At 52.1% G+C, this 27,668-nt stretch overlaps 1 long non-coding RNA gene across 1 annotated transcript; it reads left to right on the top strand.

The window, feature by feature from the left end:
• LOC136516848 (uncharacterized) lies at positions 1 to 27,668 on the top strand. Its single transcript, XR_010774133.1, has 3 exons — positions 1 to 434; positions 506 to 656; positions 27,322 to 27,668. It is a non-coding gene; the product is annotated as an uncharacterized lncRNA (long non-coding RNA).

Genomic DNA, 27,668 nt, shown 5'->3' with positions numbered 1-27,668 from the left:
TGGAAGTAAAATTCGATGAATAAATTATGTCACAAGCATAACTTTTTTCCCTCTTTGTTTGGCAGTGATCCACAGAATGTATCTTTCCATTTCTTAATACCTAAAGGAGGCAACGTTAAGGCCCCATTTGGCCGGGCTCCGGCGGCTCCGGCTCCCGCCTGTCGGCTGCTGGGCGGCCGACATCTGGTTACTGTTCACCGGAGCCGTTTTTCTCTCACCTCCTTTCCTCTCTCACTGACACAACCGGAGCCGGAGGAGCTCGTTTTTCTGGTTCCTTGGCTCCGGCTCCTGTAGGCACCTGTCGGCTGCTAGGCGGCCGACACCCGGCTACAGTGTAGGAGCCGGAGCCCACGGGAGCCCGGCCAAACGGGGCCTAAGTTGTCCTACCACAAGCTAAAAGTCTTGCTACCTGATTCAGATCTCACTGTTACTAGGTGAGCACACAAATTAGCATGACCCTTGTATCTTGTCACTGTGGCCATTGTCATATTTGTGCCCCTTGCAGTCAGAAGCAAACCAAGGACAAGCTAAATGTTGCCACTCCAGAAGGAAACTTTCTTTGGTCATTCCACACGGAATTGTCACCCTTTCTTATCGCAAGATCTCAGTTGTCCAAAAAGAGATATGTTTATATCGCTGCAGACTCCATCATAAAGGTACCAGACATCCACTCGATCTATTTACTCAAACCTATCACTGAACTCTTTTGGTCTCCACCTTTCTCTTTCAAACAAAGCACCCCTGCATTTGAACACTAACTCCAGGTAATTTAAAGGAAATTACTGAGATGCATAATCAAGAGTTTGTGCCAAAAAATGGTTCACTGGCATGAGTGGTACTGTCAGATGATCAAACATTTTCAATCATAGCTTTAAAACAATAAGTGAAGCTGTTGAAAATCTTCATTGCGACAGAAGTCCTTTAGACATAACTTGGCATAAGTTTTAGAGAATCAAGGTATTGATATCCAATTCATGCACTCGACAGCAAAACTCCAACAATATGTTGGGACTTGGACGTGTAGAAAAAGTGTGCAAAACTAAGCATTTTATCACCTGTTGTGAAACGTTGGTTTTCCCTGCCCACAGGGTAAAGTCGAAGATCTTGCTCGCATGGATTTAGGCAGCTATGCCATTGGCACTGTTGAAGATTGCAGCAAGCGTCTCAATGATTATATCAGTATGGATGTTCTTAGTGCCATACAAAGAGCAGGAGCTGCACAAAGTTGGGTGTCTAAAGAACCTTATAACAAGGATGCATGCCTACTTGATTTTGATGTGCTCTTGATAGAGCCTCGCAAGCTGGAGAAAAACCTGGTTGTTCCCATCATGTGGTGGGCTAATGCCATTAATTTAGCCAATCAAAGGTAAGTTAAACTCATGATTTGTATATCACGTGTAATACGCTAATATCCAAAACAGATGCACATCTTTGAAATCATTTCAAAGTTTAGCCACTATATACTCACAACCATCTTGGTCATGTTAAGATTCTATTTATAGGGACCTGATTAGGTTGGCCTTACTCTGGCCTTCAATGATAAGTACATGAAGCTACCTTCAAACTGGAAGCGCACAGATGGTAACACTGATATCCTCAACTTTGATGGACCCAAGAATGTTTGTTCTGAAGATGGACGTCAGCGTGAGCAATCAGGCTACGGTGCAACCTGGCAGCAATACCGTCGTCAGAAATCTGAAGCCATACTGAACGCCTAAATTCACCGTACACAAAATTTCGTACACAAAAATTCCGTTGTCATCGAGTGGAAGCCTTTTTTTCGATTCTATTTTGAATCTCTTTCCACTCTTTGTTATTTAACTTTCTGAAGTGCATACTGATTCCTAAATAACGAAAAGGGAATGAGCCAACCTTGTAGCCAAACAATTGTGAGTATTGTGCCTCATACTTTGGCTTGACCGAAGCAAAAGATTTCACTTCAAAGTTTGTACTCCGCCCGTCCAAAAAAGAATGCAATTCTTGTATAGTGTCATGTTTTAATATCTTAAGTTTGACTAATTATAGATAAAAATATCAATATTTATGATATCTTTTTTTAATAAGACAGGAGCTCTATCATTCAATTAAGCGAGAATGAAGTTATATGTACAAGGTGGCCTTACGGCCGAAAATAGTCACGAAGCACAGCAGCACCACAGGCACACAATAGAGGGTGCCCACACTATTTATGATATCAAATAAATACTATTATATTATTTACTCAGTTCCAAATTTTAAGACGCTTTGGCTTTTGTAGATTCATAATTTTTGCTACGCATCTAAATATATGTTATGTCTAGATACATAATAAAAACTATGAATATAGAAATACCAAAACGTCTTATAATTTGGGACAGAGGATGTAGAAATGTGATTTTTATAATAAATTGATTTGGAGCCATAAATGTCAAATACTATTTATTAGAAACTTGAACAAACGTGAACCACTTCAGCTGATATGTATCTTTTTTTGAGATCGATAATGATATGCCGCATGCGTCCGTCCATGACTCTTGTCCGGACGCGGCTCAAGCGGGCCTCATCTCTCTTAGAAACAGAAAAACGAATCATCCGCCCGATGCCAGGCGCAGCAGTGTGGCCGCTCATTCGTTCGCTCCCCTTCCCCCACCACACGCTCGTCGGCTGCCGCGCCGCGAGCCCGTCCTAGTCACCTATGCCGCTCGCTCCATCGTCGTCCGTCTTCCATCGCTGTCGCATGCGCCGCTGACCCTGCCATGGCTGCTTGGGGCACACATGTCGTGGTGCCTCAGGTCTTCCCTAGGCGAGCCATGGGCACCCACGAGCATGGGCGGTGCTGGTGGTGCTCGTGCACCGTGGCTCGCCGTTGGCTCCCACCCCGACGGTCGGAATCGACCGGCCTGACCTTCCACTGTCCTATGTTGCATATGTATGTTTTAAGTGTTTTAGGCGTTTCAGATGTATGATGCAATTGTTTCATCTTGATGTTGTAAAAATAGATTGGGGGCTGTTGCACATGCTGCATATGTTGCAAGTGTTTTTCAGATACACGTTGCAAGTGTTTGTTCAAAATATTTCATCTATTTTCAGACGTATGTTGCAAATCGTTTTTTATCTGGATGTTGCAATAATATGTTCTAAATGTTTCAGTTGTTTTAGTCTTATGTTGCAGCAGGTGATTTTCTTATTGCAAGTGTTTTAATTTGGATGTTTCATGTGTTTCACACCATGTTGCAAGAGCATGTTCTAAATGTTTCGTCTATTTTCCGTCTTATGTTGTATTCATGTTGTAAGTGTTTTATGTTGTTCGGCCGAGGGCGAGCCCGGGGTCGGCGGACGGGGCACGCGGTTCACTGGGGGCCTGGCGGATGGGGGCGTTGGGGCCCAGCGGACGGGGGCGCTGGGGGCCCGACGGATGGGGGTGCTATAGGTTGGGGCGCGCTAGGGGCATGTTCATCCTCCATGTGTCGCCTGTGCGAAGAGTTAGAGAGAGAGAGAGGAGGGGATAACGGGAAGAACCGACGGGCGCAAAGACGGGGCGGAGCGCACTCGTGGGCGGGGCGAAGGCCAGGGCCGTATCTATGGGAAGGGCAGGAGGTGCGACCAACGGGAGGGCCAAGCCGCTAGGGGGGCCATGGGTATTTATGGAGTATGTACGTAGATATATAGCTTATACATTTAGCATGGTAGTCCATGAGAACTTTGAAGGTCAGCATATTTTCCTATTTCTAGTCGATACAGTTCTCAAATATTTTTCAGCGAGAAATACTCGAGGATGGTTTTTTTTACGAAGCACTGATGTTATGTTGTTTTATTGAAAAGAATCATAATAGTTATTTTATTGTTCTTTTAGTTTTTTAGTTATACTATTGTTATCTTTTATGAACTAAACATACTTGCAAATTAATTTTTTATACTATATATACTTTAATTGTTATATTAAAAGCTTAGTTTCATGGACCTTATGATAGTGCTTGTCCAAGGGCCTCTAAAACTACAAAGAGGTGGCCCTGACGAGGGCGGATAGGGGCGGCTGTGTCCAGACGTCGGGACTCTGGCTACGCCCTTTTGGGTTAGAGGGAGCATGAGTCTATGGGCGTGATTGGTTGCTCCAAGGTCGACAGTCCGGGATGGTGGCCCTGTCCAGGCTCTTCCGAGCCGGCATCAAAGCATTCATCCACCTTTGTTTGGTTTGCTTTAGCTTAGCTATCCTGGATGACAATGATTCTTTTTGGTTGCCCCCATTGATCGTTTTGCTGTATGAAGTGGTGGTAGCGTTTGTGTTTGGTTGGGCGCACGGCCTAGGGTGCGAGCACCCGTGTACCGTTTTGGTGTGGTTACCACCAGGTATTGTAGAATGAAGACAAATAGAAGGAAACATAGATAATTTTGCCTCAGTTCAACAAGCTTGGTATTGACAATGACCTTGGAGCTTCTAATGACATAAACATGACAATAGTACTCCCAGCAAATCATGAACAAGGGCGTGACTGGTTGCCCAAAAGTCACAGTTCCTCACAAGGTCATTGTCTCCACATGTTTTCATGGCATTTTGAAACCATCACAGGCAATATGAAACAATTAGATGCACCTACAACAATGCTTAGCAATGAAGAACTCAAGCATCATCAAAATAAATGACCGAACCAAAGCAATAGCCAATAACCAAGGTATTTTAGGGCTTCATTTGTTGCCTGAAGCACTGCAAAGAGGCATTTTAGGGCATAGACCCCAGGCTCCTTTCCCCGATAGGTAACATACAAAGCCATGGCATTTTGAGCATCACAGACAGTTGTAGCAACGAGCAAGAACAAACCACAGGAGCACCAGCAACAGAAAAGACTGCACCACAGCCACCTGAGCACCTTTGGTGGAGGATCAACAAAAACTTTATCATCTTCACAACCCATGAACTCTAAGTATGATGCTTCTGCCTCTTCTTTGTTAGGGAAGCTCTTGTAGCTATTGTTTTTAAAACTAGTTATCTGGGCATTGCATCTAGCCCAGGTTGCATATACCCTAGGAACTCTGCCATGGTACACAACATACCAAGCCATTTGCCCCTTAAAACACATAAAAGCAAGTATAAGATGTTGATAAGATGAGGGGTAGTTCAATCGATTTGCCTCAGATTTAATTGCCTTTTCATTTGACCTTGAACTTGGAGCTTAAAAAACATAGACAACAACAAACCTCAAACAGAAAGTAGAAAACCAAGATCATAATAGGCATGAAACCATGAGAGGCATCCAGCCTAGCCATCAGGTCATCAGAATTATCCAGCTGTTGCTTGGGCATGGATGTCTCACATGGTTTGATTACAGCCATGAGAAGCATAAGCAGAAGATAGAAGAAACAATGCTCCAGTCCTCATATGTCCAAGGTCAATAATGTGCATAATCCATTACTCAAACTGACACTGTTATCTTCATAGGCAAGAAAAGGATCTCACAATTGTATTAGCCTCAGTCAAAAACTGCAGTCATCCCAGGTGGCAAATAAGAACACAAATTGCTAAGGCAAGTTCATGACTCCCATGGAACTGTGGGACATGTCCATCCCAGCCATTCGGTAGGCATGCCTACAACAGTTGCTTGGGAATGGATGTATCCCACGGTTTGATGAAAGACATGAGAAAACATAAGCAGACAATAAAGCAACAACAGGAATAATCAGCCTGTTTGGTTGGCTAGTTCATATCGTTGCTGGTTCATGAAGAAGTACTGTTGGCTGGTTTGTGTGAGAGAAAAATACTATTTCGACTGGAAATTTACAATCGTTTACGACAAGCCACAGCCAAACGAACAGGCTGAATACCCACAACCACCTCAAATTGCTATAGTTTGCATCATCGTCAAATAGGAACTCCTACAAGAACAATAACAGCATCTGAAATGTATTAGGTGAACTGGCAATCACCCTTTGTTAATGTCTACAACACACAGATGAACAAAGCCTCACATCCATCACCATGGCTCCTATGCTATTCCAGACTAGATGCAGCCTTGGTTAGGCGGCAAATGGTTCTTTGTAGCATCAGTTGAGGTAAGTGCTACACATCAAAATACTTCCTACAGTATAAGACAGTTAGCATGGCTATATGCAAAAGTGGAGTGGCCAGCTAGTATGCATCTAAGCAAAGTAGGTTGTGCTCAGGTAGTGTCGGTGTTTCGGACCAGGGGGTCCTCAACCAACTAGTAAATTTGTACTGCATGTACCCAATCCTGGATGGTGATGCAAAGAGACACAAGGTTTATACTGGTTCGGGCAATCGGTGCCCTACATCCAGTCTAAGAGATCAATCTTGTATTCCTTGCACCGAAGTGCTTGTAGTAGGGGGTTACAAGCTGGGTGAGAGAGGGAGCTAGTCCCAGGTCTCGGCGTGGAGGGGTGTGGGCTGCTTGAGACGTTGCTCTTAGGCCACGGGAGAGTGTGCGTGAATTGAGTGAGTGTGTTCGTGCGTGAGCCTAGGTCTAATTGTCGGTGTCCCCCCTGGAATGGCCCTGTTCTGTCCCTTTTATAGTTGAAGGGGGGACGAGGGTGGTACATTTGCTAGCTACACGGCGTCGTGCGGTCGGAGGTGGCATGTTCGAGCCCTGCAGCCTATTCCTGTGGCAGCATGGCCGATGGAGTGGTCCGTCCTTGAAGTACTGGGGCGACACGTCGGTCACATCCGACCCTATGCGTCATGGAAGCTCCAGTGCTATCTCGAAGTGGGCGCAGCAGTTGGCGTGTTGGTCATCATGTGTTGAATGCATGGGGAGCCGAGGCTCAGTTGGTGCCGAGACCCTGAAGTGGGCTGCCGGGGCTTGGAGGGAGTAGTTGGTGACATACACTGATTTCGAGGCTATGGTGTCCCGGACTTGACCCCCCATACCGCATTGTCTCTAGGGAGGGGGTTAGGTGGCACAGTGTAGTGCAGGCGCTGATCGTGGGCACAGCACCAGAGCACAGTAGCTGGTAATCCCCACCGTGCCTGGTCTAGGACGGTATGGCGTAGACGTGACTTCCCATCTGGTCGATCGCTCCGCAGTGTCGAGCCGTCGTCCGGCTGATATTGCGAGAGTGGTTGGCGCATTAATGGGACACGACGCGCTATCAGGGAGACTGGCCGAGGTGGAAGCGACGGGTCATTGCCGAGCTGGCTTCGAGCGAGACGGGGAATCGACATCTCATCCGAGGCTCCTCGCGCGGGGCCTCGGGCGAGATGGAGAATCAGTTCCCTATCGAGGCTCCCACGCGAGGCCTCACGCAAGGCAGAGATTTGTCTGGCCGCCGAGGCCTCCCGTACGAGTCTAGGAGCGAGGCGGAGAGCCGGTGGGTTCGGACGAGGCCGGGGTTTAACAAACGGCTTATCCTTTGGCTTTGTTTTTGATGGTGTTTAAGTGATTTCTTTCATTATACGCTCGGGGTACCCCGTTCTATGGTACCCGACAGTAGCCCCTGAGCCTCAGGGAGAGTGTGAGCGCTCTTCTTGAGGTTTTGACGAGGCTTGACTTGCAGTAGCTTCTGGCGGAATAGCATTTCGTGTTTCGAGGTTTCGGTGGGTGCGCATGAGCGCACTCGCCAGGTGTAGCCCCCGAGACCCTAGGGGAGTGAGTTCATTCCTCCAGGGTCTTTTTCTCACGTTGTCCGAGGGATGTAATCGTATTTGCCGAGCCCACAAGTGCGAGTTTGGGTCGCGGGGTCTCAGCAAGGTCGCAGGAAGAACCCCTGTGCTGCTTTATGGAGCGAGAGGGCAATCAGGAGTCCTCCTAACTTTTTGTGTGACCCTCGTACTTCCTTTTCATTCAGAAGGAGGGGTGGAACATGCCAAGCTACCCTTGATGGGCGCGAGCGGTGGTATTTCCAGTGAGCTGTTATCGGGTGAGTCCGAGTGGAGGCCCATGCCCCATTCGTTAGGGGTCGGCTAGTGGTCTAGAGACGCACTCCAAGAGTACCAGAGGGTTTCTCTAGTGGGTGCCGAGGCCATTCGCTGGGCCCCGGTGGCTCGGTGCCTCCCTACGGTGGGATCCCATTCGGAGACCTCCCTGCCGGTCTCAGACATGACTTAGGACGCCTCAAGTGCTTTGCTTGCCAAGGCCTTGGCCCGTATGGGCTTGCCCATAGTCATCCCTGGCTCTGTTGCCCTAGGGCGGCTGTTGAAACCCTTAGGGGCCTAGCCTTCGAACCCCTAGACCGTAACAGGCTCGCTGCCCTTTGTCGTTTTTTCTCGAATTTTCAAGTGCGGGCTTGGGTCGCTCGTCTTTGTCGTGGGTGCAGGAGGAGCCCCCGAGCCTTCGCATGGAGCGAGAGGGTGGTCAGGGGTCCCCCTAACTTTTTTGTTCGACCCTCGCACATCCTTTTCATTTGGACGGAGGGGTTTTTTGCTGAGCCCACTTGTGTGCGAGCCTGGGTCACTTGGTCTTGGCAAAATTGCAGGGGAGGCCCCCGAGCCTCTGCACAGAGCAAGAGGGCGATCAGGAGTTCCCCTAGCTTTTTGTACGCCCCTCGCGCATGAGGGTTTGTTTGCCGAGCCCCCCTCGGGTGCGAGCCTGGGTCGCGGGGTCTCGACATATCTGTAGGAAGAGCTCCCTAGTCTCTGCACGGAGCGAGAGGGCCATCAGGAGTTCCCTTGACTTTTTGAATCGACCCTCGCGTGTCCTTTTCGTTTGGAAGGAGGGATTGTTTTGCCGAGCCCCCTTGAACATGAGCCTAGGTCGTCGGGTCTCGGCAAGGTTGCAGGAGGAGCCCCCTAGCCTCTGCACAGAGCAAGAAGGCCGTCAGCGGTTCCCCTAACTTTTTGTGCGACCCTTGCGCTTCCTTTTCGTTCAGAAGGAGGGGTGGAATATGCCAAGCTACCCTCGATGGGCGCGAGCGTTGGCATTTCCGGTGAGCTGTTATCGGGCGAGTCCGAGTGGAGGCCCGTGCCCTGTTCGCTAGGGGTTGGCTAGTGGTCCGGAGATGCACTCCAAGAGTACCAGAGGGTTTCTCTAGTGGGTGCCAAGGCTGTTCGCTGGGCCCCAGTGGCTCGGTGCCCCCCTACGGTGGGGTCCCATTCGGAGACCTCCCTGCTAGTCTCGGACGTGACTTAGGGCATCCCAAGCGTTTTGCTTGCTTGGGCCTCGGCCCCATGTGGGCTCACCCACGGTCGTCCCTGACTCTGTTGCCCTAGGGTGGCTGTCGAAACCCTTAGGGGCCTAGCCTTCGAACCCCTGGACCGTAACGGGCTCGGCACCTAGTTCCTTCATCTAAAAGGAATAGGGTGGGGGGAATGTCTCCCCCATCGGCTCGACAACGGCTGGCACGCCTTTTGAGGTGATTTTCTAGGGAGACGGAATGACGTCTGCTGCTGCTGCGGTCGGGTGCGACGTGGTGTCAGCGGATGGGACGTAACTGTTCCTGCGATTAATGAGAAAAAGGTGGGCACGTGGGCGGTAAAATCAGATTGGGATTAACCGTGCCAGATCTGAGGGAAACTTCTCTGATTTCATCGCCCGTCTGTTTCACCTTCATCCTGCATAAATACGCAACGAGCCTCGCCCCTCCCCTCCTTACCTTGCCTGTAATAGCTTTGCCATCTTTTAGCCATCGCTAGAGCAGAGAGCCCTAGGAGGAAGAAGGGAGAGAGGCGAGGCGGAGAGAGAGAGACTCACCGCCATAGTCAAACCCTCCATTGCACTCATGGCCGGTGACATTGTTGTCATCGAGGTAGACCCTTGGGGTCCATCCGACATCACCATGGAGATGCTTCAATCACTCATCAACGGTGGGCTCCTTTGTCCGGTTACCGACCCCAACAGGCTAGAGTGGATCGCTCTGTCGGGTGAGCCGGAGCTGAGGCCTCGCGACGGTTACGTCATGAGCTTCATGTCTTTTCAGGAGTGCGGCCTCGGCCTTCCGATGGACCGGTTCATGCGGGCGCTTCCGCACTACTATGGCATGGAGCTTCACAACTTCAACCCCAATTCCATCACGCAGGCTGCCATCTTCATCGTTGTCTGCGAGGGGTATCTGGGGATTGCTCCCCATTGGGAGTTGTGGCTCCACCTCTTCTAGGTGGGGCATACCACCAAGCCAACAGGTACGTCGGGCATGAGGAAGGCGATGAGAGCTGGCGGCTGCACTCTCCAAGTGCATCAGGTCCGTCAGCACCTCTACATCCAGCCTAGCTTTCATCCTCCAATTGCCGATGGTACACGAGCTGGTTCTATCTTCGCAACAACAATGGTGGACTTCCCCCCTACATCGGGCAGATCGTGGGGAGCTGCCCAGAGAGGTGGAAGTATGGCGTCCCGAGGGAGGATCAGCCCAAGCTATAGCCACTCCTGGAAGGGCTGGAGAGGCTGTAGGGCCGTGGCCTTACTGCGGCTGTGGTCGTGGCCGCCTTCCACCGCCAGAGGGTGCTGCCGCTGATGGCTCGGCGGCAGCACCTGTTCGAGATAAGGCCGGATGAGCCAAATGAGGGCATCCGGATGTCTTCCTCTGCCCTTTTCGACGAGGAAATTCTTCGCTGGGTGGGGAAGACGGTGGAGGCGAAGTTGAGGGGCAGTAACCTGACCCCCTTTGCGATGCGCCCATCGCGGGGGTTCCTCTCGCTGGTAAGTCACATGCCGCTGCAACCCCCGGGGCATCCCCATTTCTGATTGTTTCTTGTTCCCTTATCCATGTTCACCGTCCCTGCAGGGAATGAGGGACGTGCGAGCCTCCCCGCCGCCCGTTCCTAAGGATGCAAGGCGGCGGGTGGCTAACCGGGCGCACACCAAAGCACAGAAAAGGCGAAAGGATGCCAAGGTGGCAAAGCGCACGAAGAAGATCCTTGCGTGTGAGGAACTGGATAAGCGCCGTCGGCAGCAAAGGAAGGATGGTCTCCCGTTGGAGGAGTCCCCATCGCCGTCGCTATCGACGGATGCCTCGGATGGAGATGATGAGGGTGAGATCGGGCAGGGTCCCTTGGACCATCTCCCTAACATCGAGGAGACAGTGCTTGGGGCATCGGCAAGCAGCTCGGCGCTCCGAGGAGGAGGAGGGGGAGCCACCTCGGGGTCGGCGATTGCCCGCCTCAGGGCTGAGGCCGACACGCCTGAGGAGCGGGCGTTGGGCAAGCGTGCCGTTAGCCCGGTGGGCTCAGCGGCAGCGGTGGAGCAGGTGGCGGCGGGGGCGATGCAACTGCCCCTGCAGAGGACCGAGGGGGCATCGGGGTCCGTCGAGGACCAACCAGTGTCGATGAACAGAGAGGCCATGCCTCTACCGCCACCACCACCTTTGCAGACGAGGGTCGCCGTGCCAAAGCGGTTGCAGCCCCGCTTGAGGTAGGCGTATTTTTGGTGGAGCTGCAGCGCTTTCCGTTCGTTCTTTTGTCTCGTGCTGACCCTGTAATCATTTTGTCCTTAGCCGGAAGCGACCTACGGAGGTGCCTACCTTGGCGCCCCTCAAAGCGCTCAAGGTGAACCCCGGCACCACCGCCCACTAGGTGGCGGAGGCGCAAGCCGCCCTACAACATGGCGCGGCATCGGTGAGGGCCGACCCGAAGGAGCCATCCACCCAAGGAAGGGCTGTCGAGGCGGCCCCGACATAGGCGGGGGAGGGAGTGCCTCCGCCCTGTGATGGTGAGGCCCATGGGTCGGATGGGGCCGAGGTTCCCTTGGCTGCTAAGGCCACTAGGATCGAGGTCCCTAGGGTTTCACAGGCTGGGGCGATGGAGGACGCGGCGCCTAGGACTGCCAGGGCCGCAGCGGTCGTGGCCAGAGCTCCCGCGACCATCGAGGCCACGATAGCGGAGGCCAGAGCTCCTGGGACCATCGAGGCCATGATGGCGGAGGCCAGAGCCCCCGAGACTACCGAGGCCACGATGGCGGAGGCTGGAGCCCCCGGGACTACCGAGGCCACGATGGCAGAGGCCGGAGCCCTCGGGACTACTGAGGCCGACGTGATTGCGGCGAGGCTGATGGCCTAAGAAGTGGAGATGAAGGCGGCGGAAGCTTTGGTGGCACCCTTGGGCCAAGGCCCATCGTAGTCGCGAGAGGGCGCCAGGAAGGTGGAGGTCCATCCAATTTCCTCCGACGATACCTCTCGGGCGTAGGAGGTGGTTGACACCGAGGTGGCCAACATCGTGGAGCAGCCGGTTCCGACCCCGGGCAAGGGAAGCTTGGCCCTTGTGTGGGTATGGCCCGAGTCCTATGGGTGGGATCACCCACGTGTCCTGTGGCAGAGCCGGGATGACCCTGAGGGGGAGCCTCTGTTCGCCCTTGAGGACACGGCCGAGGGCGGGCGTTGGGACACCTTTGAGCAATACCGCCAGCTGGCGGAACGGTCACTACGGACAGCGATGTCCATGGTGGCCGATGATCTGCCCGGAGTTGTCCAGGTTCGCGCTTTCTTTTCTCATGCGGTGTTGCCCTTTTTCTGAGTTTTCTTGTAGTGAATGACCCCTGTTCTGCTTACCTAGGAGCTTGAGACCCAGTCCCTCGGGAAGTCGGTCTTTCTCTGGCGGGAAAGGGACGTCTGGGACCAGCTCCAGCGGCAGAAGGGCCTGCTTGCCGGTGCCAACAAACTTCTAGCGGCGCGGAGCACGGAGGTAGAGGACCTTCGCCTTCATTGTGCCAATGCAAAGGTCGAGGCAGCCACGGCCTAGGAGCAGGTCGCCCCTCTGGTGGTGCGGGTCAAGGAGTTGGAGGAGGAGCTCACCCGCGTGGCCGGTGATCGGGATGCCTTCAGGTCCTGAGCCGAGGAAGCCATGGCCTCGGGCAAGGCTCTTGCTAGGCAGCTAGGAGCAGAGCAGAGTGCGCACCAGCTAATGAAAGGTGCCTTGGATGAGGCCCTTACAGTGGTCGAGGCTTCCTAGACCGAGGCTGTGGTCTGGAGGGGAAAGGCCGAGGGTGAGTCTTATTCCCCTTGTTTTATCTGCTTTTCTTATATTTGCCCCCTAATTCTCTGGTGTGATACAGAGCTGGGAAGAGAGGCTTCCAAGGCGGCCGAGGCTGCTCGGGTTGAGGCCCAGCGCCTGAAGGAGAAGGTCGACGTTTCACGGGCCAAAGCCCTACGCTAGAAGGAGAAAGCCGAGGCCTCTCGGGTCGAGGCCTGACGCTGGGAGCAGAAGGCCAAGGGAGAGTCCCATAGGCTTCCATCCCTATTTGGCTTGTTTTCCTTTGCACTCAACCCCATTCTGTTTCCTATGGCGTAGAGTTGGAGGCGGAGGTCACCGAGGCGGCCGAGGCTTCCGTCGTGGTGTAGGCGGTGCTCGAGACCAAGATCGGGGAGCACGGCGCGCTGAAGGGTGCCGCCCATACCACCTGCGAGGCCCTAGAGGTCGAGGGGGTTTAGTCAGGCAGCTCCCTTGGGAGCCGTCTGATTGCACTGAGCGGTCAAGTGTGTGAGCAGCTCCGAGGAGCGCTGCATACGGGCGTCAAGTGCGCACTGGACGTCATCACCTCGCACTATGTCGGTGTTGACCTCCAAGCCATCAGCGATGGCTATGTCTTGCCCGATGATGATGAGGAGGCCGATGAGGTGATGACGAAGCTGTTAGAGGTGGCAGAAGGCCCTGGCACGGTGCTGGCAACGTTGTTTGAAGAGGAGGTGGTCCCTCCCCCGCCGTCTACCGATGCTGGAGGTCCTGAGCCTTGACCTGGGCCCAAGCGGCCATGTAAATAGAATAGGGATTAACTTTGTATCATGACACTTGTGGCCGTTGAGGCCCCTTTTTAAAGTACTCGTGTTTCTTAGTCATTTTTCTTGTGTTTCCGAGCCTCTGCCCTCTGTTGTCTCCGATCAGATTTCTTTTGCAAAAAACCTCCTTGGAACCTAAGCCATCCCGTAGGCAAAAGGTGGTGAGGGAGTGTCATAGCCTGGGGGCGTAGGCCGTCTCGTAACTCTACCGGCCTTCTACCCCTAGAACAGACTTTTCTGTCCTTGGGTTTTTGTACAACCGATTTGTCAGAGCGTGCTAAAGAGTTTGGCATAGGAATTTTTTTAGAAAACGACTTAGAAAAAGGTGCACGGGACTTGGGGGGAGTCCCCCATCTAGGCCCCGAGGGAGGCTCGGTTCTACAAAGGCAGAGCCGAGTCTCCCTTTTGGTGTTTATCGTATTGCCGAGACCCGTGATGGGCTCGAGGGGGGTTTCTCAAAAAAATAAACCAACTAAAGAGCGCTTCTCAATTGTATTCTGAGAATCAATATATACAATGCTTGGAAATTTAAGGGTAAAAGCGACGTAGCTATTCTATGTTCCAAGCGTTGTTGAAGATTTCGCCCCTCTTGTTGGCTAACTTGTAGGTCCCGGGCTTCAGCACTTGGGCGATGATGTACGGTCCTTCCCATGGTGGGGTCAGCTTGTGGCGACCCTTGTTGCTCTGTGTCAGTCTCAACACCAGGTTGCCTACTTGCAAGTCTCGACTTCGAATGCGCCGGGCCTGATAGCGCCGTAGGGCTTGCTGGTATTTGGCCGAGTGCAGCAGCACGACGTCTTGGGCTTCCTCTAGTTGGTCGAGGGCATCCTCGCGGGTGGTGCGGTTGCTTTGTTCATTGTAGGCCTATAGCCTCGGGGAGCCATATTCCAAGTCGGTGGGGAGGATGGCCTCAGCTCCATAGACCAGGAAGAAAGGTGTGAACCCTATGGCTCAGCTTGGAGTGTTCCTCAGGCTCTAGATGACCGATGGGAGTTCGACGAGCCATTTCTTGCCAAACTTCTTCAACTGGTTGTATATTCTTGGCTTGAGGCCTTGTAGGATCATGCCGTTGGCACGTTCTACTTGGCCATTGGTCCTTGGGTGTCCTACAGCCGACCAGGCCACACGAATGTGGTGGTCGTAGCAGAACGTCAAGAATTTTTTGCCGGTGAACTGTGTCCTGTTGTCGGTGATGATGGTGTTAGGGACCCCGAACCTATGGATAATGTCAGGGAAGAATAGCACTGCTTGTTCAGATTTGATTTGACTGATCGGACGAGCCTCGATCCATTTGGAGAACTTATCGATTGCTACCAGTAGATGGGTGAAGCCCCCGAGGGCCTTCTACAGAGGCCCAACCATGTCGAGCCCCCACACGGCAAATGGCCATGTAATGGGGATGGTTTGGAGGGCCAGGGCCGGGAGGTGCGTCTACCGAGCATAGTACTAGCATCCCTCACAGGAGCGTACTAACTTGGTGGCGTCAGCAACCACCATCGGCCAGTAGAATCCTTGGCGGAAGGCATTTCCGACGAGCGTCCGAGGCACCGCATGGTGCCCGCAGGCGCCTGCGTGCAAGTCCCAAAGTTGGGACTAGCCTGCCTCAGTGGTGATGCATCGTTGGTGGACGCCAGATAGACTTCGCCTGTACAACTCGCCATTGCAGAGGACGTAAGTTTTGGCTTGTCGCGCAAGCCATCGGGCTTTGGTCCTATCACTAGGAATCTCTCCCTGAGTGAGCCAATCAAGGAGCGGGACTCGCCAGTCCGTGTCCTGGTCGGTCTGGGGAGGCCTGGTGTCGACTTCCATGACCTCGGGCTCGGCCGAAGGAGTCTCGGAAGTAGAGGGGGTGTTGAGCCCCTCGGTGGGTTTGGCCGATGGCCCCTCTTCCGCTGTCGAGGCGTAGTCAATGGAAGGCTTGTGGAGGTCCCTGGCAAAGACGTTCGGGGGGACCGGAGCCCGTGCCGAGGCTATCTTTGCCGGTTCGTCGGCGGCCTCGTTGTACTTCTGCGTGATGTGGTTGAGTTCGAGACCGTCAAACTTGTCTTCTAGGCGATGTACCAACTTGCAGTACGCCTCCATTTTGGGGTCGAGGTAGTTCGACTCATTCATGACTTGATCGACGATGAGCTGTGAGTCACCCCGGACGTCGAGATGTCGTACCCCAAGTTTGATGGCGATTTGCAAGCCATTGACGAGGGCCTCATACTCGGACGCGTTGTTGGAGGCGGCAAAGTGGAGCCGCACTATGTAGCGCACGTGTACTCCGAGGGGCGAGATGAAGAGCAGACCCGCGCCTACCCCGGTCTTCATCAGAGACCCATCAAAGTACTTGGTCTAGCATTCTGTTTGAATTTAAGCTGGTGGTAGTTGGGTGTCGGTCCATTCTGCTACAAAATCGGCCAAGACCTGAGACTTTATTGCTTTCCGAGGCACAAAGGTCAGGGCTTCCCCTATGAGTTCAATGGCCCACTTGGCTATCCTCCCTGAAGCCTCCCGGTTATGGACTATTTCTCCCAAGGGGAAAGACGACACCACGGTTACTGGGTGAGACTCGAAGTAGTGACGTAGCTTGCGCCGAGCCAAGACTACGGTGTAGATCAACTTCTGGATGTGGGGGTATCGTGTTTTGGTCTTGGAGAGCACTTCGCTGATGAAGTAGACATGTCGTTGGATGGATAGAGCATGCCCCTCTTCCTACCTCTCTACTACTATGGTAGCGCTGACCACTTGGGTTGTTGCGGCGACGTAGAGTAAGAGGGCCTCATCTCTGGCTAGCAGTACCAGGACAGGAGGATTGGTGAGCAGTGCTTTGAGCTTGGCAAGGGCTTCTTCAGCCTCGGGGGTCTAAGAAAAGCGTTCGGATTTTCTCAAGAGGCGGTACAGAGGCAAGCCTTTTTCGCTGAGGCGTGAGATGAAGCGGCTCAGGGCCGCAAGGCATCCCATGACCCTCTGCACTCCCTTGAGGTCTCAGATTGGTCCCATGCTGGTTATGGCCGATACCTTCTCCGGGTTGGCCTCGATGCCACGTTCTGAGACTATGAATCCTAAGAGCATGCCTCGGGGAACCCCGAACACACACTTCTCGGGGTTGAGCTTGATGCCCTTCTCTCTAAGGCATTTGAAGGCTATCTCTAGGTCATCGATGAGATCCCCGGCCTTTCTGGACTTGACCACAATGTCGTTCACATAGGCCTCGACGGTTCGCCTAATGTGCTCGCCAAAGACCTGGGTCATGCACCACTGGTATGTGGCTCCCGCGTTTCTGAGGCCAAAAGGCATAGTCACGTAGCAGTACATGCTGAATGGTGTGATAAAAGAAGTCGTGAGCTGGTCGGACTCTTTTATCTTGATTTGATGGTAACCGGAGTATGCATCAAGGAAAGACAGAGTCTCGCATCCCGTAGTGGAGTCAACGATTTGATCGATTCGGGGTAATAGGAAAGGGACTTTTGGACAGGATTTATTCAAACCGGTGTAATCTACACACATCCTCCACTTCCCATTTTTCTTCTTGACCAACACAGGGTTAGCTAACCACTTTGTATGGGATACCTCCTTGATGAATCTGGCCGCCAAGAGCTTCTGCAACTCCTCACCAATGGTCCTGCATTTTTCTTCGTCGAATCAGCGTAGGCGCTACTTCACCGGCCTAGAGCCAGCCCGGATGTCCAAGGCATGCTCAGCGACCTCCCTCGGTATGCCCAGCATGTCCGAGGGACTCCACGCGAACATATTGGCATTAGCGTGGAGAAAGTCGACGAGCACGGCCTCCTATTTGATGTCAAGAGTGGCGCTGATCCTTAGCGCCCGGTCGTTAGGGCATGAAGGGTCGACTGGGATGAGTTTGACGGCCTACGTGGGCTCGAAAGTCCTAGCTCGATGCTTGGGCTCGGGCAGGTGGCTGCCGAGTCGGTCAAGGTCGACGATGAGGGTCTCGGCCTCCACAAGAGCCTCGACATACTCAATGCACTCGACATCGCAGTCGTATGCATGTTCGTACGTCGACTCAATCGTGATGACACCATTGAAACCCGGCATCTTGAGCTTGAGGTAGGTGTAGTTGGGGACCGCCATGAACTTGGCGTAGCACGGCCGCCCCAGGACGGCATGGTAGGTTCCTTTGAACCCAACCACCTTGAAGGTAAGGACCTCCTTGCGGTAGTTGGAGGGGGTGCCGAAGCAAAAACGAGAAGGTCGATGCGCCCGAGGGGTCACGTGCACTTCCCCGACACGATGTCGTGGAAAGGCGCAGCGTCACCTTGGAGCCATGATTGGTCGATCTCTAGGAGGTCTAGGGTGTTGGCGTAGAGGATGTTGAGGCCGCTGCCTTCGTCCATCAGCACCTTGGTGAGTCAGGTGTTGCCGATGATCGGGTCGACAACAAGTGGGTACTGCCCGAGATTCGGGACATGGTCAGGGTGGTCATCCTGATCAAAGGTGATTGCTTTCCAAGACCAGTCGAGGTATCGGGGAGTGGCCACCTTTACCGAGAAGACCTCTCGGCGTTCCCGCTTTCACTGGCGCGCCGTAAGGCACACCGAGGGTCCGCCAAAGATCATGAAGGTGTTGTGCACCTCGGGGAACCCTTCGTCCTTGTCATCGTCCTGGTCGCCGGTGCCCTTCTTCTTGGCATCATCATCGGGGAGCCCTAGCTTGGCGTAATAATGCCGGAGCATGGTGCAATCCTCGAGGGCGTGCCTCACTAGGCCCTGGTGATAAGGGCAGGGCTTTGCTAGCATGTTGTCAAAGAGCCTGGGGCCCCTAGGGCCTCGGGGATTCTTGCGCTCCGCGACAGCGACTAGATCAGCCTCGAGCATCTCCTGTTTCCCCTAGCAACCCTTTTTCTTTTTCCTAGGGAGGCAGGGAGCCGAGGCCTCGGTGGCCTCATCCCTCCGCTTCCCCTTGGCATCGTTGTCGGGGAAGATGGCTCCAACAGCCTCTTCGCCTGAGGCGAAGTTGGTGGCAATGTCGAGGAGCATGGCAGCTGAGCGCGGCACATTCTAGCCTAACTCTCGGACCAAGTCTCGGCAGGTGGTGCTGAAGAGGAAAGTCTAGACGATTTCTAAGTCGCCAACACTGGGCAACTCGGTGCACTGCTTGGAGAAGTGCTGGATGAAGTCTCGGAGAGACTTGTCCGGTTTCTGGCGACAGCTCTTAAGGTCCCAGGAGTTTCTAGGGCGCACGTATGTGCCCTGGAAGTTCCTGACGAAGACCTTAACCAAGTCACGCCAGTCGTGGATCTATGAGGGAGGAAGGTGTTCGAGCCAGGCTCGTGCTGAGTCTGACAAGAGCAAAGGGAGGTTGTGGATGATGAGCAGGTCATCATCCGCTCCGCCTAGCAGACAAGCCAGGTGATAATCGGCAAGCCAGAGCTCAGGGTTGGTCTCGCCGCTATACTTTGTGAGGTTGGCCGGTTGGCAAAACCAAGCTAGAAACTGAGCGCTGCGGATGGCCCTGCTAAAGACTCGGGGGCCGGGCGGTTTGGGAGAGGGACTGCGGTCCCCCTCACTGTCGTAGCAGCCGCCCCGATGCGGATGGTAGCCCCGGGCGGGCCCCTCACTGTCGTGGCACCGTCGTCGGCCAACCACCTCATGGTCGCCCTACACCTCACATCGGTTGTCGAGGCAGTCGTGGACCGAGGGGACCCTGTTGATTGTCGGCGCCCGAGCGGGCTCAGGACGAACCGAGGCCCCCTTATCCTGCCGATGTGGTGCCGAGGTGGCTTCGCGCCTCCGAGAGGTGGAACTCTTGGCCTGCTGCACCGCGGCGGTCTCGAGGAGATCCTGGAGCTCACTGCAAACCCATCGCCCTTCTATGGTAGAGGGCTCGGGCATCGCGCGCACTAGCATCGCTATAGCCACGACATTCTGGCTAGCGCGATTGAAGATTGGGGGACAATCATCCCCTTCATCATTGTTGATGCGGTGGTGCACGTCGTGAGCCCACCGCCGGGCTCCTCCGCCGTCACCACAGCCCTGCTGCTCCTGCTCGAGAGTGTTTCAGAGCTATTGTAGAAGGAGTCGATCTTGCTCGACCTTGGCCTAAAGCTCACGGAGCTGCTCCAGGTCTGGGCGTCGAAGTTGTCCAAGGGCAAGGTTCTTGTTTCGTGCTGCCAGTGGGACAATGCATGAGGGCATGGCATCGCTCGTTCCCTAATGAAGCGGAGTACAGTTGCCTACCCCCTCATTCTCATCGCCCGTGCTTGGCATCCCAAGTCCGACGTGGAAGCACTCACGAGTGGGATCGTAAGTACCTTCATCGTCAGAGTCAGAGTAGCCAAAGCAATAGTCACTTGCGGCTAGGAAACGGCGCATGGCTTCAGGGTCGCGAAGCCCAGAGAAATCTGCTTCGGCCCACGCCTTGTCCTCCTCCGAGGAGTTGGCATGGGAGTGAGTCGAAGTCACGGTACCGAAGTTGAGGGTGAAGCGTTGGTGGTGTCCTGAGGGTTCCGTGTGAATGGAAGCGTAGGCATAAGCATAGGAGGCGGCGGCATTTCTCAACCCAAAGGGGTATGGAGATGGTGCCATCGCCGGATTCCGCTTTGTCGGAGCCGGCTCCTCAGGAGGTGGCGGAGCAGAGCTCGGTGATGGGGCGTTGCCTCATGCCACCGGCGTCTCTCCCTTGTCCAAGCTCAGGCCAGATAGGTCCCCAACCAGGGACTTTGTGCCAACAGCTAGGCACGGGATACCAGTGGAGCACAGCGTGTCATCCTAGGTTCACGTGGAGTCGGCATGGCTCCACTCGCGTCGCGCCTGGCGAGCGCAATGAGAGCGGTCGCCTGGGCATCGCCTGTGCCTAGGCTATGGGTGCGCGACATCGTCATCGGCAGGTGGGGCTTGGGGTGTGAGGAGTACCATGTCGTACTCATGCCCTAGAGACATGAACTCTAGGCTCCCAAACCAGACCACCGTGCCGAGACGCAGTGGTCGTACGGGGTCTGCCATCCAGAACTTGTTGGGATGACAAAGCTGACACGCAGAGGCCCCTACCTGGCGCGTCAACTGTCGGTGTTTCGGACCGAGGGGTCCTCAACCAACTAGTAAATTTATACTACGTGTACCTAATTCCGGATGGTGATGCAAAGAGACACAAAGTTTATACTGGTTCGGGCAATCGGTGCCCTACGTCCAGTCTAAGAGATCGATCTTGTATTCCTTGCACCGAAGTGCTTGTAGTAGGGGGTTACAAGCTGGGTGAGAGAGAGAGAGAGCTAGTCCTAGGTCTTGGCATGGAGGGGTGCGGGCTGCTTGAGACGTTGCTCTCAAGGCACGGGAGAGTGTGCGTGAATTGAGTGAGTGTGTTCGCGCGTGAGCCTAGGTCTAATTGCCGATGTCCCCCCCTAGAATAGCCCTGGTCCCTCCCTTTTATAGTTGAAGGGGGGACGAGGGTGGTACATTTGCTAGCTACATGGCGTCGTGTGGTCGGAGGCAGCATGTCCGAGCCCTATAGCCTGTTCCTGTGGCAGCGTGGCCGACTGAGTGGTCCGTCCTTGAAGTACTAAGGCGATGCGCCGGTCACATCTGACCCTATGCATCATGGAAGCTCCAGTGCTATCTTGAAGCGGGCGCGACAGTCGGTGTGTTGGTCATCGTGTGTTAAATGCGTGGGGAGCCGAGGCTCAGTTGGTGCCGAGGCCGAGTCATCGTGGGAGGCTCGGCAGGCATGAATCTTGGAGTTGCCGAGACCCTAAAGTGGGCTGTCGGGGCTTGGAGGGAGTAGTTGGTGACATACACTGATTCTGAGGCTATGGTGTCCCGGACTTGACCCCCATACCGTGTTGTCTCTAGGGCGGGGGTTAGGTGGCACAGTGTAGTGTAGGCGCTGATCGTGGGCATAGCACCAGAGCATAGTGGCTGGTAATCCTCGCCGTGCCTGGTCCAGGACGGTATGGCGTAGACGTGACTTCCCATCTGGTCGATCGCTCCGTAGTGTCGAGCCATCATCCGGCTAATATTGCGGGAGTGGTTGGCGCATTAATGGGACACGACGCGCTGTCGGGGAGACTGGCCGAGGCAGAAGCGATGGGTCATTGTCGAGCCGACTTTGAGTGAGACGGGGAATCGACATCTCGTCTGAGGCTCCTCGTGCAGGGCCTCAGGCGAGACAGAGAATCGGTTCCCTGTCGAGGCTCCCACGCGAGGCCTCGCGCGAGGCAGAGATTTGTCCGGCCGTCGAGGCCTCCCATACGAGGCCAGGAGCGAGGCGGAGAGCCGATGGGTTCAAACGAGGCCGGGGTTTAACAAACGGCTTATCCTTTGGCTTTGTTTTTTATGGTGTTTAAGTGATTTCTTTCGTTATACGCTCGGGGTACCCCGTTCTATGGTACCCGACAGGTAGGTCCTAAGCCACAGGATCCTATGAGCCTCTGTCATCTGAACAAAGCAAAGTCCCTCAGCCTTGTTCTTCAGTAGGTAAACTAGGGCAAACATGAGTGCCTCCTGTGAGTACCTAGGGTAGTCCATAACACAGCCATAAAGATCCTGATGCATGGTATGAAATACAAGTTGAACAGATCAAATAGGCAGAAAAGGAATAGGCACTACATCATTGCAAAGTGCCATAGGTCTCAGTAAAAATACATGTTTCTCCAATGCTACTAAACAGTACACACACCATGCCACTACACCCTAGAATTCCCCCTGTTTTGCCACATCTGTGTAGCCCATGTCTCCCTCTGTTGTGCCTAGGTACCATTGTCAGGGACATGATCTGGTTGTGAGGCATTATCATTGATGTTAGGTGTCCATGTGGATTCAGTAGGCACATGCTCATCCTGCCCATGCCTGAGGATCCAATTGTGAAGAATACAACAAGCTAGAACAAGCTTAACTTGGGTCTTATATGGGTGGAAAGGTTTGTTGTCCAATATCCTAAATCTATTCTTTAGAGCCCCAAAAGCCCTCTCAACTGTTACTCTAAGAGACGAATGCCTTAGATTAAAAAGCTCTCTTTGATTTTGAGGTTGGTTTGAACCAAACTCCCTCAAATCGTACCTTGTGGCACGAAATGGTGGCAAGAAACCAGGCCTCACTGCATAGCCAACATCGACAAGATAGAATTTGCCTAAAAATTAGCAGATAGGAACATGTTTTAGTAGTTTCATTTAGGATTAAGCAAAGTATCAAAGTTTTTTGTTGGTTTGGATGATACCTGGTGGCACTCTAAGGCCGTCATCTCTTTCAAGAGCATCAGACAATATAAGAGCATCATGTGCAGATCCCTCCCAACCAGCAAGCACATAGGTGAATCTGAGGTCAAAGTCCATGGCTGTCAACACATTTTGTGTGATGGTGTGCTTCCTGCCTCTAAAGGTAGCTTACATCTTCACAAGCACTCTTGCTAATACATGAGTACCATCAATTGCTCTTATGCAGTCCTAATTGAAAAAACATAAGTGCAAGTGAACATTAACACTAAACTGATAATGCATGAGACCTATGTATGACAAGTTATGGATACCAACCTTGAAATAGGGGTACCACCTTCTGCTCCCAAGAATCCTAGGATGGACATTGGTAGCAGGAGGGACAATCAATTCATTCCTCAGCTCTCCTATCGCATATAACACCTTCTGGGAGAACCTACTAATTGTCTCTGCAGACCTCCTGAAGGTAAGGTCAACCACCCTAAACCTCTCATTTGTGACCAACAACATGCAAGAACATGGCTACTTGTTCTTCAATAGATGCATGTATGCTATCAGTGACAAGCTCTCTACTACGGAAAAGGTCACAAAGTTGGAAAAAAGGGGCCCTCCTCATTCTAAGAAGGTTGACACAGTGCACATCATCAGATTCATAGATGTATCTAAGGTTGTTCATCCTCTGTATGTCCCTCTTAGCCAAGGGACCATAGGTGACTGAGTGTGAATCTTCAACTCTCCTCCTAAACCACATGAAAAACCAAGCCGCCACTGCAACAACCACAGCAGCGGCAACCCTTCGCCTAGCTTCAAACGCCATGTCTACCACAACAGGATGGAGGGCAACATTAGAAAGCGAGCATGCAACATGGGTATGTACTTCTTAGCAAGCAAAAAATCAGACAAAATGAACAATGAAAGACGCGGCTGCCACACCAAAAGATGCTCCTCCAGCGTATACTGTTAACCAATCAACATCATTGACCTCTAGGCACTTTGCTCAGTGTGTACAACAAAATAGGCATCAGCATGTACAAGATCTACACAAAACATGGGGTATAAACAAAAAACGAAGCATCATGTACAGATCTGAGCTAGGAACAGGTAAATCAGGTATAGCATCGTACAGATCTGAGGATGTCAAACCAAAAACCCTGATTTCTTGGCATTTCAAGCAAAATTCACCAATAAATCAACAAAAAAATGACAGTGAAGACGAGGAGGGGAAGAGCGCAGGTGGCATATATACCGTCCAAGCGCTGTAGGACCGAGAGAAATCCGCCGACGAGAGTCGCCTCGGTAGGGCTACCAAGGTCGAGGGGGAGCAAGACGGGAGTTCGCACCGGAGCAATGGCAGAAGGAGAGGCGAAGAGTGAGGGTGGTAACCCTAGCCGAGACCCGTGCGCGCACTTTATGGCCCGAACGGCCTCATCTCCCGCGCTCGGCGTGAAGGTTCCCGCCAAGCACCGAGCGAGCCAGGACCGAGAGGGAAGGAGAAATCGAGAAGATGGAGGCGTGCGGGATGGCGGAGGGGAAAGGTATGGAGAGGAGCAGGCAAATGGTGTAAGTCGGGATACCAATCACGCCCTCACTGCACCAACTCGTGCCGGATAGGCCTTAGGACCGCCCCGTCAGGACAACCAATCACCCCCTACATGACTATGGCCTAGGCAAACGCCGAATGGGTTGGGGCTGTTGCAGCGTTGCTTGTTCTCTTTTGCCAGATCAGCGCTCGTTAATCCTTATGCCCGGTGGGCCCTCACGGCCCAATCCCAAAGTCCAGAGAGAAAAAAAAATGCCGCGCTGGCCGTGCCACGGAACTCCAAGCCCAAAACCTCGCATCGCTTAGAAACCCACGTCGACGGCGACGACTTCTTCGAGCCATTCCTCGCTACCCCCTCCCTCCCGCCTCCTGCCTCCCGCCAGGCGCCGGATCCACCACCCCATGGACCCCGCACGGGAGCCGCTCGCCGGAGGCGGTGGCCTCCAGCGCCGTGCCGCGGCCGCCTCGAGGAGCGGAGGGGGGCCACAGGAGCCGCCTCCGCGCGGGCAGCGTCCCATCCACCCGGACGTCGACCCGCCACCGCGGCCGTGGCCCTGGATGCAGAAGCTGGCCATCGTCGCCATCGTCGCGCTCGGGTGCCTCCAGTTTCTCCCGGCCACGCACCTCCGGGACCCCAACGACCCCCAGCGCAACTGGATTCGCATTGATGGCTCGCGAAATCCAACGGTACGGTACTGCGCGCCACGCTTTGTCTCACTCTCTGTGCGAGTGCTTTGCCTTTCTTGAACTAGGAATCGCCGAAGCTATGTGCAGTGTAGATTAATTAGATATTTGTTCACCAGAATGCTAGGATTTCCATTCCACGATATCCTTTGCTGTAAAAATGAAAGTTTTTTTTTTTTTGTCTATGTAAATTTGGAAAACAGCAAAAAATTAGCACAATTACTGTAGAACTACAACCTTTTGGACACATATAACATTGTTTGCTGCAAAACTAGAACAATCTGTTGCAAAACTAGAGCTTTTCAGGCAAAATTGAAAAGTTTAGTTCTACAGCCCACAATGTCAGGAAAGTACTCCGTATTAGTTTTGTGTCATGTTTCCAAAAGCTGTAGCTCTCTGTGGTGCTTATGTGAAAATAGTTGTAAGTGAAATTTAATTGCATGTTCTCAAAGTTTGGACACTGAAGATGACATCTGGAAATAAAATAGCAACTTCGTTGTTAGTGCAGGATCATTGAGGGTCTACAATCATGAATGTTGTAGTGTTAGGCTGCAATTGCAATTCTGTATTGGGTTCTCTTTTCTACATGGCATGGCTTTGCGGTGACTGAATTTCACTTGGTGTTTAGCATGCATGTTAGTCTGGGTTGATATGGGCTTTTGAAAAAGAGCTTGAATTGACATTAGAAAAACAAATTTCTTAACGAACTACTGATTCTCCTGCAGGATTCTTTAAATTATGTTGGAAGTGTAGATGTCTTCTCTTGGATAAGCTGTCTGGATCTTCGCACTCTCGCTGTGCTGACAAATTCCACTCTGTCCAGCTCAAGGTTCTGTATCTTGTGTATTTCAGTAAGAAATGTGATCTTAGGACAATAAGATTTGATTATATAAAATCTTATCAGTTAATGTACAATCAGCTTATAGGTTATCATGTGCAGGCCACTAGGGCCAATGAGATGGAGCAGCCCTGGGCCATGCACAGCAGCATAGTTATCTGCAAACTACTAGCAATGCCATGGTCTGTTCATGCGCTTCTGGTGTTCATGGTTGCCCTAGGATTAGATATGATATTCATAAATAAGATTAGATTGAGTTGGTTCCTTGATTCTAGAGATTGGTCTCTCAAGAGTCAAATCACCCCATCGACATAAGGATAGGATTATATCTCTTTTGGTTAAAAAAGAACTAGATTAAGAGTTCCTAATTCCTATCTCCTTCCTATGCCATTGTGGTGTGGCCGTCGGGCTTCGGCATGGTTGTGCTGCTTGAATTCATGGACATCTGAAGTATGCTCATGACAGAGATAATAATATTTTTTTTTCTGCATGCCTATTTCAACTTTCCATGTCATGTTGGATAGTTTTTCATCTATGTTGTGCCAGTAATGATATAGAACTAAAATTCGATGAATAATTATGTCACCAACATAACTTTTTCCCTCTTTGTTTGGCAGTGATCCACAAAACTATATCTTTCCATTTCTTAATACCTGAAGGAGGCAACGATAAATCATCCTACCACAAGCTAAAAGTCTTGCTACCTGATTCGATCTCACTGTTACTAGGTGAGCACACAAATTAGCATGACCTTTGTATCTTGTCATTGTGGCCATTCTCATATTTGTGCCCCTTGCAGTCAGAAGCAAATCAAGGACAAGCTAATGTTGCCACTCAGAAGGAAACTTTCTTTGGTTATTTCCACATGGAATTGTCACCCTTTCTTATTGCAAAATTCTCAGTTGTCCAAAAAGAGATATGTTTATATCGCTTGCAGACTCCATCATAAAGGTTACCAAGCATCCACTCTATCTATTTACTCTACCTATCAACTGAATCTTTTGGTCTCCACATTTCTCTTTCAACAAAGTACCCATGGATATGAACAGTAACTCCAGATTTTAAAAGAAACTACTGAGATGCATAATCAAGCCAACACTCTCACGGTGCAACTGGTCAGCACAACACGCCAAAGAAGCGGTTGGTTGAGCCAGCCCGGGTTCGAGTCACGGCACCAACTTCTTAAGATGAAAATCAGGGGACGTCCCTCCCCTTGGTCAAATCTTTTTTTAGATGCATAATCAAGAGTTTCCTGGCAAATAATGGTTCTCACTGGCATGAGTGGTACTGTCAGATGATCAAACATTTTCAATCATAGCTTTAAAACAATAAGCGAAGCTGTTGAAAACCTTCAATTCACGCACTCAAGCAAAACTCCAAGGACATGTGAGAACTTGGAAGTGAAAAAGTGTGCAAAAACTAAGCATTTTATCAACACTTTTGGATTATCTGCTGTGAAATTGTTGATTTTTTCCCTGTGCACAGGGTAAAGTAGAAGATCTTGGTCGCATGGATTTAGGCAGTTATGCCATCGGTGCTGGCGTAGATTGCAGCAAACGTCTCAATGATTATATCAGTATGGATGTTCTTAGTGCCATACAAAGAGCAGGAGCTGCACAAAGTTGGGTGCGTAAAGAACCTTATAACAAGGATGCATGCCTACTTGATTTTGATGTGCTCTTGATAGAGCCTCGCAAGCTGGAGAAAAACCTGGTTGCTTCCATCATGTGGTGGGTTAATGCCATTAATTTAGCCAATCAAAAGGTAAGTTAAACTCATGATTTCTATTTCAGGTGTAATACGAATATCCAACACAAATGCACATCTTTGAA

The sequence above is a fragment of the Miscanthus floridulus genome, chromosome 2, assembly GCF_019320115.1.
Source record: "Miscanthus floridulus cultivar M001 chromosome 2, ASM1932011v1, whole genome shotgun sequence".
Lineage (NCBI taxonomy): Eukaryota > Viridiplantae > Streptophyta > Magnoliopsida > Poales > Poaceae > Miscanthus > Miscanthus floridulus.
The sequence above is the reverse complement of the archived record's forward strand: the minus strand, read 5'-3'. Positions and strand labels throughout refer to the sequence as shown.